Below are 13,634 nucleotides of genomic sequence, written 5' to 3'. Positions count from 1 at the left end.
TTAATAGCATATTGAAAAATTCGAATATTGCTTAGTATTTTATAGTGAAAAACTGTACTAAATCTACTATTGATTCAATGTTTGTGATGCTTGGAAAAAAATCCATCACCTAGTAAAGAAGGGTTAAATATAAACGACACGAAGTTTAATTCGAACACAACAGTTCACAATTGCGAGCAGCGGTGACGCACCGCCAGTTTTGGCGGCGCGGCGACGCGCCGCAAAAATTCTGCGTTGCGGTGCCGCGCCGCGAGTTTTTGCGGTGCGTCGACGCACCGCGAGTTCTTGCGTCGCGGTGCCGCGCCGCAGATTTCCTGCCGCAAAAACTGGCGGCGCGGCAACGCAACGCAGAATTTTTGCGGTGCGTCGCCGCAACGCGCCCATGTGGCCAGGCCCTAGGTGACTAATAAGTTTTTTTTTTGTGCAACGATGCTGTCGTGTTGTAGCTTAACACGGCATCTATAATTCAATAAATAGTAGAGTTGCTGCGTTCTGCGGCTATAGTGATACTGATATTGAATAAGAAAGCAAGGATTTATCACTCTTTTGTAAAAGCAGCATTAGGGTACATTATTTATTTTTCTCAAACATGGTATGAAATATTGATGTTATGTGCCTTATAATTGGCAGCGAAGTATGACGTTGCAGGTGCGGCTAGGACGATTGATAGATAATGGAATTTCATACAAACCTTGCAGGCCAAGGCCGGCAAAGTCTTCTTTTTTAATTTCCAAAAACAGATAATTGTGACATAACATCCAGGTATTTAGCCAATTAAAAAAAAACTATAAGGGGCTTTATAGACGTGCCGACTGCAACTGGTACGGGCCCTAGACAATATTTGATTTTGGGTGCGTTTTCATACAAAAAAAAATTTTTTCGTTTTTTTTAATTTTTTGTTTTTTTTTATAGGCGTATACGGGGTATTAAAGGGGAACGAAAATTCGATTATTTTAGGAGATACAGCCATCCAAAGTTACTATTTTCAGTAGACTTTATTTATTTCATACCATGTTTGAGAAAAGCACTATACTTATACATACCTCGGCGGGAAATGGGGTTGCCCGCCTCAGACCTATCCGGCCTCGCTTCGCTCGGCCGTCTATATGTCTTCGGCCGGCAACGCCATTTGTCCCGGCCTCTGTAGTAATGTACTATTAAGTTGCATCTGCAATCATTTCGATTCAGCTAAATTATTGAGCAAGATTATTATGATTTTTTTGAAATGCCCTAGTTACATACTTACTTGATTTACTTCTGTTCAGATTGAAAGAAATTAAATATGTTTCCGTTTACTGTTTTTGCTGTTACTGCAAGATACTGAAATCCCTTTATGTACTGACTATTTGTATTGGCTGTTTAAAACATCAAACATGACACATGACAGATATATTATTTTTACACTAATATCATGTACAGCTCTCAAAGTGTTAAAATAATGACGCGATAAAGGTCTACGGCCAATGTGGGTGTATGAAAACTGAACAAATAAGCACACACAAGTGTTCCATTGTATAACTTTAGGCACGAAATGAATCCGTAAATATGTCACAATAGCGCGAACTATTTCGTGAAATCCAGTTTAATTTTCACAATTTGACAATTTTGACACGATAGACATTGAGTATTAGTGATGACTGACGAACGACATAAATATGTTAAGTGTCAAGACACTTTAGTCATGATGGTTGTGCACTCCTATTTCATTGACATCAAACGGACTTGACATGAACTCAATATTTTAAAGCTGAGTTGAACATTTGAAAATGGTGTTTATTTTAATGATGTCTATGTTACTACATCTTATTCAATCAATATTCTATCCATGCAAAACATTCGTTTAAAATGTATTCTCTCCATATTTTAGCTTACCTGTTCTAGCCTGTAGGGTATCTCTGTATGACACATGATAAGAAACAAACATCGTACAAACGGCATGTTTACAACCGCATGCAAATACAACCCGGACGTAAACAGCAGTGCAAATCAATAAAACAACTGCACGTATCGCAATAGGTGTAATATTTTATGAGGCTGTGTCATCGCATCTCTACCACGTGATTCCCGGCAATAGATATAGATCTAAATTACTTTATGTGTGGGTACTGAAAGAAACAATTATACATGATGGCTATTGGCTACTTGATCTTCAATCAGTACCGTAGTAATGCTTGTCTCTTCAATAACTCAATTTTTTTATATTTATTTATTTATTTATTTTTATTTCAAATATGTTACACAGTATGACAGTAAAAACCAAAGCACTGAGTAACTAAAAATACATAAGAGCATAAAAAATAAACACATAAAAGTAAGAAACGTCATCTAGATTTAGGTGACAACGTAACGTCGAGGCTTCGTTGCGTCGTCTGTCCGGGCGTAGAATTCGGCAGGTTGCCCCGGAACCGTCGAAAGACTACACCCTTCGGCCAGAAGTCTGCACTCGCGATGGTGTCCTGCAGCGGCCGCGGCACGCGCACAACAAACGAGCTGAAGTGCACGTAGCGGCGCGACTGCAGCTGCTGCATCCTCAGCGTGAAGCCAGTCTTCCGGCGAACGTACTCCACCACTTCGTCGGCCACGGCGGAGTAATGCAGGCGAGACACGTAGAGCGGCTTACTTGGTGTGGCGACCCGAAGACCAGAATTAACCGGTACCGCAGTGCCACTCACAGTCTTACGAGGCGCCCTACGCGCCTTGCTTTTCCTTTCCACCAATGTGAATCCCTCCGTATCTACATTGGTGCGGGAGGACTTCTCCTTAAAATATCGTCACTACTTTGAATAAAACTTGTATCTTCTGTCAATGAATAGAAAAATGTAATAAGTATGTATGGAATGCATATAGACTTACTGCGTTTTAACTTTGAGGAGCAGTGTGCATGACGATATGTATGTTTGTCAGCCAGCATGCTATCAGTCATATATTGTCGTAATTAAAATTAGTGCCACTGCCATGATGACGTCACGTCTCATCTGAGTTTCTACAAGCTATGATTCCAGGGGGTCCGCTGCGAACAGCGTATACTTATAAAATTGCGCGCATCTTTCTCTTTTACTCCGATGATTAGTGATGACCGAGAAAGATGTGTGGTAGACATTGTAGTCTGGCTAGTAGTTCTTCCACTATTCCATATAAACCTTATTACAAGGATAAAGGGTCTATTGAAGGTCAATCGTGTTAGTAAGGCTTCCCTGGTGGACAGATCACGAATGGTAATCGGTTTAGTGCCGTCTGTAACTTTGATCGGGGGCGTTGGTTTACGGTGATTTTAATGGATTTCTTTGTGGCTTTGATTAAAACTGGGGCTGGACAGAGATCTTAGCAGGATCATCCCTTGTCTGGGATTTTCCCGCAATATATAGTGGTTTCGATTTGTCAAAGCGGACCCCAGGTTCCCATGAGCCTGGCAAATGCAGGGATAACGCAAGGAGGAATAGGATATAGTTGTTTCGATAAAGGAATAACAATGTGTTGGCTTAAAGAGCTCCTCTGCGGTTATTAAATATTAAATGTAATGTATATAGATATTAGGTCTCTCTTCTTCGTAGTGTTATTGTTATCCTAGCTCTTGAGAGTCCGCTTTGGAAACGAATCTCGAGATTAGGCGTAGAACTATTATTTTACGAAAGCGACTCCTATTAGACCTTTTAACAGTTCCAACCAAGAAACTATGTACCGAGAACTAACCCTAATAGAGCTTATTAGGATTAGACGAACTAACCCTAATAGGGCTTATTAGGATTACTTCAGTTTTTTCATAATGTTCATTTAAGAGCGCTTTCAAAAAATCTGCTTGCTCGCATTTCGACGCCGGCGGCGCTGGCGTGCGCCTGTGTGCAGACGCACACTATAACCAGAAGCATAACGATTGTAGCCTGCGGTACAGACATAGCGTGCGATCCTCTTCGAACCAACCTTACGTGCGGCTAGAGCGAAAGGGATAGCATTCATGGTCGGTACCGCCACGCCGTCAGTAGCGTTGCGGACTAACCATTATTGATACTTGCGTAAAAACACCACCATATATATTACATATTTGCATACATGATTTCGTGCATAAATACTTGACCTTTTAGTTTAATTATTAAACTTATCACAGTTTTTTTATTAAAACGTGTGTAGCCTCGGAAGAAATAAATTAAAAAACTTTTATAATATAATAAATTGTGTATATAATATTGTCTTCTGTCACCGCGATAGTTACTCATGAAATAAATTTATGGAATCAGATTATATCGCGTATAATGAATATAATCCGTTTTCTTAGTTTTATTTCATTTTGTATATGATATGTTTTTTAGGTTCTTTTCGGTGAAGGAAAACATCGTGAGGAAACCGGACTTATTCCAATAAGGTCTAGTTTACCCTTTGGGTTGAAAGGTCAGATGGCAGTCGCTTTCGTAAAAACTAGTGCCTACGCCAAATCTTGGGATTAGTTGTCAAAGTGGACCGCAGGCTCCCATGAGCCGTGGCAAATGCCGGGATAACGCAAGGAAGATGATGATGTTTTCTAGGTACATATACAGAGTGGGGCCTGTAACAAAGGCGAAGAATTGAACTCTAGGCTATTCTCCTTATACTGATCAACATTTGTTCGGCGACTTTTAAAAATAACTTGTATTTTGATTTTTATCACCCTTGAAAGTTTTTTCTAAGAGGTAATGTATTGCGAATTCTGTTAAGTCTAAAGTGTGACAGACAACGTCAATGACAACAATAATGGCGTACATTGAAGCTAATATTTATTTTGTATGAAAAATTAAAAATTTAAAGACTTCATAATTTTTAAAAGTCACTGAATAAATGTTGATCAGTATAAGGAGAATAGCCTACAGTTCAATTCTTCGCCTTTGTTACAGGCCCCACTCTGTATATAATGGAACTAAGATCGGTTTTCTTTAATTTTAAGTAGTTTTTGTTTATATTTAAAATGTGTTTTTAGGGTTTCGTAGTCAACTAGGAACCCTTATAGTTTCGCCATGTTTGTCTGTCTGTCCCTCCGTCCGTCCGTCCGTTCGCGGATAATCTCAGTGACCGTTAGAACTAGAGAGCTGAAATTTGGTACCAATATGAATATCAGTCACGCCGACAAAGTGCAAAAATAAAAAGTGAAAAAAATGTTTTATTAGGTACCCCCCCTACAAGTAAAGTAGGGAGTGATTTTTTTTTTCATTTCAACCCTAACCTATGATTTATTGTTGGATAGGTATTTAAAAATGAATTACTGAAATCGTTTTTTGATAATATTAATATTTTCGGGAATAATCGCTCCTAAAGGAAAAAAAAGTGTGTGTGTCCCCCTCTAACTTTTTAACCATATATTTAAAAAATATTTAAAAATCACAAAAGTAGAACTTTATACACTTTCTAGGAAAACTGTTTTGAACTTGATAGGTTCTGTAGTTTTTGAAAAATATGGAAAACTACGGAAGAGCCGAGCGGCTATTTACCGGCCGAGAGCGTGTCGGGCCACGCTCAGTGTAGGCACTGAGCGTGACCCGACACGCTCTCGGCCGGTTTTTAAATATTATGTTGTTTTAATTGCATGGAGCACAGGAAGGTCCACATCTATGTGTTTCCACATCTACCGGAGTGGTTTCAAGACCTGGTTGATGAATTCTCTTGACTACCTTCCAGCTTCATCATCAGATCCTGGGTACCATCTCTTGTCAAAGATCTTGTTGAGACGAACCAAACGAGCCCAAACACGAAATGGTTTCAAGACCTGGTTGATGAGAACTCATGACTACCTTCCGGCTTCATCATGAGATCCTGGGTACCATCACCTCTTGTCAAAGATCTTGTTGAGGCAAATCAAACGAGCCCAAACACGAAATGGTTTCAAGACCTGGTTGATGAGAACTCATGACTACCATCCGGCTTCATCATCAGATCCTGGGTACCATCACCTCTTGTCAAAGATCTTGTTGAGGGGAATCAAATGAGCCCAAACACGAAATGGTTTCAAGACCTGGTTGATGAGAACTCATGACTACCATCTGACTTCATCATCAGATCCTGAGTACCATCTATTGTGAAAGATTTTGTTGAGACGAGTCAGTAACCTAAAATGATATTCAATAATAAATAATACTTACTAAAACTATTAGTCAAGTTAATTAGTTAGTTACCAAAGTCGTCAACCCAAGGATCAAAGTTTTCGGTCGCAGTATACATGCAACAGTACAGCCAAACACGCACACAAGTGCGGTTTTGGACACGGCGGGTGCCGCGTGCCGCACACAATGACAAAATAACTTCGCGATCGTCGAGCCGCGTGCGGAGCGGACTAACATACGTCCTGCCTCTACAAGCTCTGCCGCGGTACTGACATCGCAAGCGCGCGTAACCGGTAATAAGGAGGCATTTTTAAAAAATCGTCAAAAATATTAAATTGCAATTAATAGAAAACTTTTGTATAAAATCTGTTTGAGTAAGCGTTGCAGATTATTTTTATATTAAAACTACTTCAAAAGCACGTAAGTTTTCGAAGAAATTGACACTTATTCTGAGGTGATTTCTGAAACAAATTGGATTCATCATATCCTCATTTACTCTATTCTAAAGCCTTATAACAAAGAAGTAGTCTCAGAAGATTGTAGTACAGGATATACATAATACAAATTTACCACTTGAAGCATTCAAAACTATCCAAATTTTACAAATTAGACGGACTAAGTCAGCACTTTTCGCGGGTTTCCCTAAACATGCACCAGAAAAAAAATCATAATTAATTAAGTGAGTTAGTTTTTAAAAATCCAGTCTCACAACATGTAAGTTAAGAAGATGTCCTAATCGAATCCTGAACTTAATAAGTCTTTTAGTTTTCATTGAATGCCCTCTTAACGAAATTAGGTCTTATCTTTGTAAAAATAATTTTAAAAAATCTCATTAAAAAGATATTGCAGTTTACGACTAATTATTATTACAAATTAACCATAATTAGATTAATTAGTAATAAAACAGCATTTACAGCGGAAATGGAAGAGGGAATGATTTAACAATTAATACTGAGAACCTAGGCGTAAATGATTCCTATTACAGTTAAATGACCACATCACGCGATATGTGAACCATGCTGTAGTAACATTCCTCCATAGCACATAAAATAATATATTAAACGCGAATATTTACAGTCTGTGTACTCTTTGACGCGTAGCAGGAATATGAATGGACCTTACTCAAATGTCTGTGTTTAAAAACTTAAACACAGACAGTTATATCTGATTAACACACAGTATTAAAGAGTCCTTGTCCTTGTGTGCTTGTGTGGTGATGAGTTGAGAATTTCACCATCCCCTTTCCTCCCGTGGGTGTCGTAGAAGTCGACTGTGGGATATGTGCTCAATTATAGCGCAGCGCGAGGCTGGCAGTGGCAACCTATCACTGCAATGTCACAATTTAGTTTTCTTTCACCCACTTAATTGCTAAGAGTCGCACTGATACTTGAGCAGAGTCTCGTGCTCTGCCTACCCCACATGGGAATTGAGGCTGTATGTAATAAACACAAGACACAAAAATCATAAAAACAAAAGCTATTGATCCACAAACAAAAACTAATAGTAGTCGTGACAGTATAACACAAATGAAATTGTAACGAAAGATACTCTTTCCATATCGACAGCTGATCTTGTCGATTGCGGAGTAATGTTAGCAAAAAACGTTCGCAACTTGGCCTAAGCACCCGGATCTGTGTTCTTTAATACTCAGACTGCTTTTACTTAGATTTGTTACAGTTGGTTGGTCTACAGACGACAGTGAACTGATTTATTGAGTTTTGTAGATTTTAAATGCGAGGGTGTGGATATCAGCGTATAATTCTTGCTGGAGTCAGATAACTACTCGACCTGACGTCACTAGCGAAAAATGGCTGGGGCGACTGTTACAAATGAGGACTATAAGAAACGTGTGTGAAGATACTGAAGAAATAGTCCAGTAATAGGCATCTTTTGACTGGTAAGAGATGGTGAGACAAGAGTTATCATTTGTCGATTCTTACGCGTTTTCAATAAGATCGGGAAGAAAATACACAAGATGTAAATAGCGAGCGAATAATTTTGATTACCGGATTAAATTACACAGGAAATTTTACCACCCATGTAACATAAACTGCAGAAGAGGGATCCAAATATTTTAATTTCTTTGTAACTCGGCAAAAATCTGACAATAACCATAAAGCTACCTACTAAATAGGCGTGACCAAAATAAATACAGCCTTAGTTTGTGGGACGATTCTTTGATATTTGTCAGGAGAGAGTTATAGATCTTCCAATATAGAAAAATACCCTTATCAATGCATGTCGTAAACCGTTACACACTGAACGGAACGGGATGCCACGATAACATTGAAATTATTAATAGCATCGTAGTACCGAGTACACGCTCAATCATTGTATGGAAATACGATAACTCGTTTAGTGGAAGAGAAACGGATGTATGCAATATGGGACCATGGGATGTATGTATGTCAAAGTGATGTTAAACAGTATCTCTAACCATGTATCTTTCAGAATAATAGGTATTTGTCTGTTGCTGGACAAAGTGGGTACTTAACTTGAGGTCAAATTATGAAAATAAATAAAAATAATGAAGGCAATTTGTCAACCAGATAATCCAATACAGGTAAAATTCGAGAGTTCCACAATTATAATAAGCTTTCATACATTCCAGTACCGAGACAATACAAAGAAGAATTTTGATATCTGCCTCTTCATTGTACTAATATGAAAATGCGATAGAGGGAGAAATAAAGGGAAATGGACAGTTTCGGGAAAAGAGAAGAGAAGATGAAACTGAGGTTGATTCCGAATCGGATAAAGGCAGTGAGTGATACATATTGGAAACTAAAATACGAATGGTAATTAATTGTTTCAATTACCATCAGTACACATGATTATACAGATTTGTAATAGATAGATAGACTACTCTTTATTGGCACACCTCAGCAAAAGATACAGTGGAGACAAAACAAATGATTATAAATAGAGGCAGACAACAGGCGGTCTTATCGCTAAAGAGCGATCTCTACCAGACAACCTTTGGGTAGCGGAAATAAAAAAAAACACAATTATTGTAATTTCCAACACACATACACAATGTAATAATGTGTGTAATGTCTGTTTTCTTTGGCCAGTAGACCTTCTGAGATCTTGGGGTCACTTTGGATTGATTGGTTAGGAACTTGACATGAATAATTGATGGCTACGCGGTCCTGACAAATATTTAGGCCAGTCTAATAATTATATCTTTTAGCTTAGACGCAATAGATAGTTAAGCTATCTATATAGCTCAGTTTCTTGATAAAGAGCAACTATTGTTAGGAAACCGCTGTGAGTCATCAGACACTTGGGATCGGACTTTATGCGATCGTGACATGGCGACATGAGGTCCCCAAGGTCTCACGATTGAATGACTAATATGCATGGTTTGTTCAAGAGTAAATTCGCTTGACAATATTCTTCATGTATCCAATGGATATTGAGAGAATAACGGAATGATTTTAATTGCTTATGCATCGTGATCGTGACGTCACGAACTTCGTTAGCTGTATATGAATATCTCACAATTTCGAATAAAGTGGGGATTTTATGTAAACAGTGAATCGCAAACATTTGCAAACGGCTTCACGTGACTAAGAAATTTTCAATAAATTCCAAAAATGCAGTCTAAAAAATCAGAGCCGATTCAGAAATTTGTAGAGGAGATCATCTCCATAATCTACAATTCGGGAAATTCTAAGTATTTCTGTAAAAGCTAGTCTTTCGCGTCCCTCCGTCATCCATGAGGTCTTAAAATTTAAAATACTCGGGGTGTTTTGCCATCATCAATAGATTACAAAGTAATAGACCCAATCACTCTAATTATGTAACCATCGGCTTCCCCGAAGAACAGCGGTCACTTTGAATCCTCATCCCAACCTATGTTTATCTTAATTAATGAGATCCATACAAGTCGCCCGATTAATGAGGCGTGCGCGCGCGCCACGGACGGACGGACAGATAAGAAAGTTATTTATGACGGGCATTTTGCATTGCTGTCAAATTATATGCGCGAGGGGAGAGTATTCTCATGCGCTTATCTTGAGAATATTCATCGCGAGAAAAGTTAATTATGTGGCGAAAATCAAGATCTTGAATCAAGTGGTTCTGTACCAGACTAAAAGAAAATAAGCAGTTGTTTAGAGCACCACGTCTTGGAAAATCTAATCTGATGGATGACCCTGGGCTCCGAAAGTGGAACTGTTAGAAAGAAATGCTTAAAGAGTATCAAATAAAGAATAAAGGTTGAGGGAGGCGATGGCTGAGATATGCGTCATACTCGTGAACGGGTGCCGTCTGTGAAGACCGGTCTGTTTAAGCTTACTGGGGCTGTTATAACTTAGTAACTTTAATTCTAATTTTTATTAAATTAGGACACTTTGTTCGGTTGTCGTTTGTTTCCTTTCTTTTAGTGAATATTTTAAATATATGATTTTGACTCATGGAGACCATATACATCTCTAAGGAGAATTAGATTAAGTAGATATACATTTTATTTTTAGTTGTGACATTTAGAGTCATTTGCACCTCTAAAGTAATTTTAGACTTTTTTTTTTGTATTTGTACTTTTTATATTAAAATTTAGTGTAGTTCTTGGTTGTAATTCGACATTTAGAGACCTTCTACATCTCTAATTAATTGTATAGAGTTAACTTTAGTTAGAACTTAGAATTAGTATATAATAGTATCAATTGTAATTTCAACTCAATTTTAAATATTTTTTTAAATACCTATGTACATGTGACGTGTAAAAGTGCCCCTGAGGCCTATTTGCTGAATAAATTATTTTGATTTTGATTTTTGATTTTGATTTTGAATTATTATTACTATTTTTTCTATTGATTCAGGGCAACGCAACTGTCATAGCTGGACATATGTTAGTAGAGGACAGTTCAAGAAAGTCGGATGGGAAGTAGGACGATTATTGAGCTACATTACCATCTAAATATATACCCATAATATCCTTTAGACAATGGAGTTCAGACTTTCAGTGAATTCAATATGTTCATATTTTTAGACATTCAACTAGCTCTTCTATCGCACTATGTGACTGAAGAATGCATTGCTTGCAGCATTCATGTGATTTTACATTTATTTTTAAATTCGTTGGTTTAAAGACTTTAAAAGATGTACCTCTTCCTGGTCTAAGAATGGCTTCGCAAAACCGAGAACGTTCTACAGGTTGATAAATAGTCAGCGACTATTTTCTTAGGTCATACGCTTTGCGTGGTGTGGTTACTATTATGAATTCCAATGTTATGTGCTATCGAATTTCAAGCACGTGTCAAGGCACTCCAGCGTCGCGGAAATCGTGCGCGTGCGACTCACAAACACCGCACATTGTGTGTTTTCAATGTACTAAAAAAAGGATCTCTAGGGCCTGTGGCGCTTACGTCGTGAAACATCATACTTGTAGTGGCACATTGGTAATAACGACGTAAGCGACAAGTATTTTAGAACCCTTTGATGTTGTGTTAATATTCTTTGCACTTATGCTTTTTTTAAGTTAGCTGATGTTCCTGTGGTTGGAAGGATATTGCGTTTGAAGAAAGGTATGCAGGTCGGGTTCGGGAAAAGACCGGAACTGGGTTGGATAAGGAGTTCTGATAAGGATTAATAGGTAAAAGATTATGGCGGCTCTTACGCTGACGTTCGATGTTCTTAGACAAAAAAGACTTTTTTTTGGACTTAAACCGAATATCAATTTAGATATAACCTAACCACAAAATTAAAATTTTGAAAAAACCCCCGACCGTGACATAGTGGACCGATTTTCATGAAACATGGCTAAAAACACTCCCGACTAACTCAGCTTTCAGACAAAAAAAACTAAATCAAAATCGGTTCATCCGTTCGGGAGCTACGATGCCACAGACAGACACACACACAGACAGACAGACAGACAGACAGACAGACAGACAGACAGACGGACAGACAGACAGACAGACAGACACGTCAAACTTATAACACCCCTTCGTTTTTGCGTCGGAGGTTAAAAACTAGTTAGAGTGATGAGTGGTAATTGTTTATGCTGATGAAATACCCTCGTTTGTCCCTTTCGCTTGTGTTATTACAGAAATTGGTCGCTTGAGAGAGGAGTAATAAATCAAACTTAAACCAAAATATTGTACACAAATTTACTGAAACTAAACGATTATTAAGATAACCGAAGTACGTATTTATACAGATTTGTTTCTAGAACAAACCATTAGTTGTACTTAAACTATTTAAGTAAAGTTTACCAAAGGCTTATATAGTTAAATAAGTCTCAAATGCCTTTTAAACGACATCTACATCTTTACTTGGCGATATTGGTAGATTGGAGATATTCCTAGAATGCTTAGTGACTTAGATATTTTACTTGTGCAGCAAAAAGTCTAAATGAATAGAAAAAATCGAGGTCAGTGAGGTGAGACTTAAAAGTATAAAAATAGCTGTATCTAAGAACCAACTTGACTAATGACTAAAAGTCAGATTAAAGTGCTTTCACGCGATTTTTGTGGTTGACGCTAAAACGTTGTGGTCGTCGCGTTTCATTTCAACAGTTTAATCTTCCATTTGATAGAAAAAGTAACCGAATTCTAATGGATGTTAGGTGGGCAATAAAAGATTTGAATGTTGCCTTTTTTGATGATGAGTATATGGGTCGTTTCTAAGCAAACCATCCCACTTTTATACCGTAATGTAAGGACACTAAGAAGTAAGAACACATTGAAAGTTAATAAGCAAACATTTGACTAGAATTCGACAGTGACGTTATCTGGGTAAATGGACCTTATTATCAAAGTTCGTGTACAAATACGACGCCGGGGGATGTAAGCGCCATCAACAATAAGGTCCCTTTACCCAGATAACGTCACATATATTGAGGCCCGTTCAAAGGTTCTTTTCTAAGACAATCGTAGATTTAAGGGCTCATCATTCGATTATTCTTGTACAGTACTGAGATGATTATTTACTCGTACCAGAATACTGATGAGGTATGATTCACCCCAAGTACTCCAACACTCGACGAAAAGCTGGTGAACCTCTGTATATTCGATCATCCACGTTATCATAACAAACAACGTATATTACTAACATTCGACCGTCTTAACCACAAACGTTCTAAGAATAAAGGAATTTTAAAGACACTTACTACGTTTTAGAATGAAACAGCAGTGCCTCGTCACTTCACAATGCTGCTTGTTACATCTAAAAGAGCGTATGTGTGTGGAAAACTCTGTAGTGTTATACTTTTTTGGTACAAGGCGGTATTGGCCCTCTCACCTTAATGCGCAGTGACTCACAGACTGTTGACCTAAGCAAAACGAACAAAACCCAACTCATTCACAACACTAATCTCATAGCTTCCAAGAAAAACCAGTATAAATGTTATATCTCGACATATGTGTAGTTTTCAAGCGTCACGGTCAAGTTATACTAGCTAGGCAAGTACTGTCATTACATAGTATTTAATAAATAAGTAAACTGAATTCTTTGTGTGCGTCAGAGAGGCTGTGTGCGTATCTTCGAAGCTATGCGAGCCTAGTACTTGGACCGTTGTAAAGCCGTATTAAAGGATTTGGTCGGCTTAAGGCTGCCTGACCATTT

At 38.0% G+C, this 13,634-nt stretch overlaps 1 protein-coding gene across 3 annotated transcripts in view; it reads right to left on the bottom strand.

Moving 5' to 3' along the window:
* LOC125237578 (plastin-2) overlaps positions 1-13,634 on the bottom strand; it is an 82,121-nt gene that overhangs the window by 52,775 nt on the left and 15,712 nt on the right. The window contains exon 1 of one of the 3 annotated variants that reach the window (XM_048144707.1): positions 2,854-2,872. The exons of the other annotated variants lie outside the window; for them this stretch is intronic. The gene's annotated coding sequence lies outside the window, so the exon portion shown is untranslated. Of the gene's footprint in view, positions 1-2,853; positions 2,873-13,634 lie in introns of those variants that run through there. 3 annotated transcript variants of the gene reach the window in all.

The sequence above is a fragment of the Leguminivora glycinivorella genome, chromosome 21, assembly GCF_023078275.1.
Source record: "Leguminivora glycinivorella isolate SPB_JAAS2020 chromosome 21, LegGlyc_1.1, whole genome shotgun sequence".
NCBI classification, from domain to species: domain Eukaryota; kingdom Metazoa; phylum Arthropoda; class Insecta; order Lepidoptera; family Tortricidae; genus Leguminivora; species Leguminivora glycinivorella.
The sequence above is the reverse complement of the archived record's forward strand: the minus strand, read 5'-3'. Positions and strand labels throughout refer to the sequence as shown.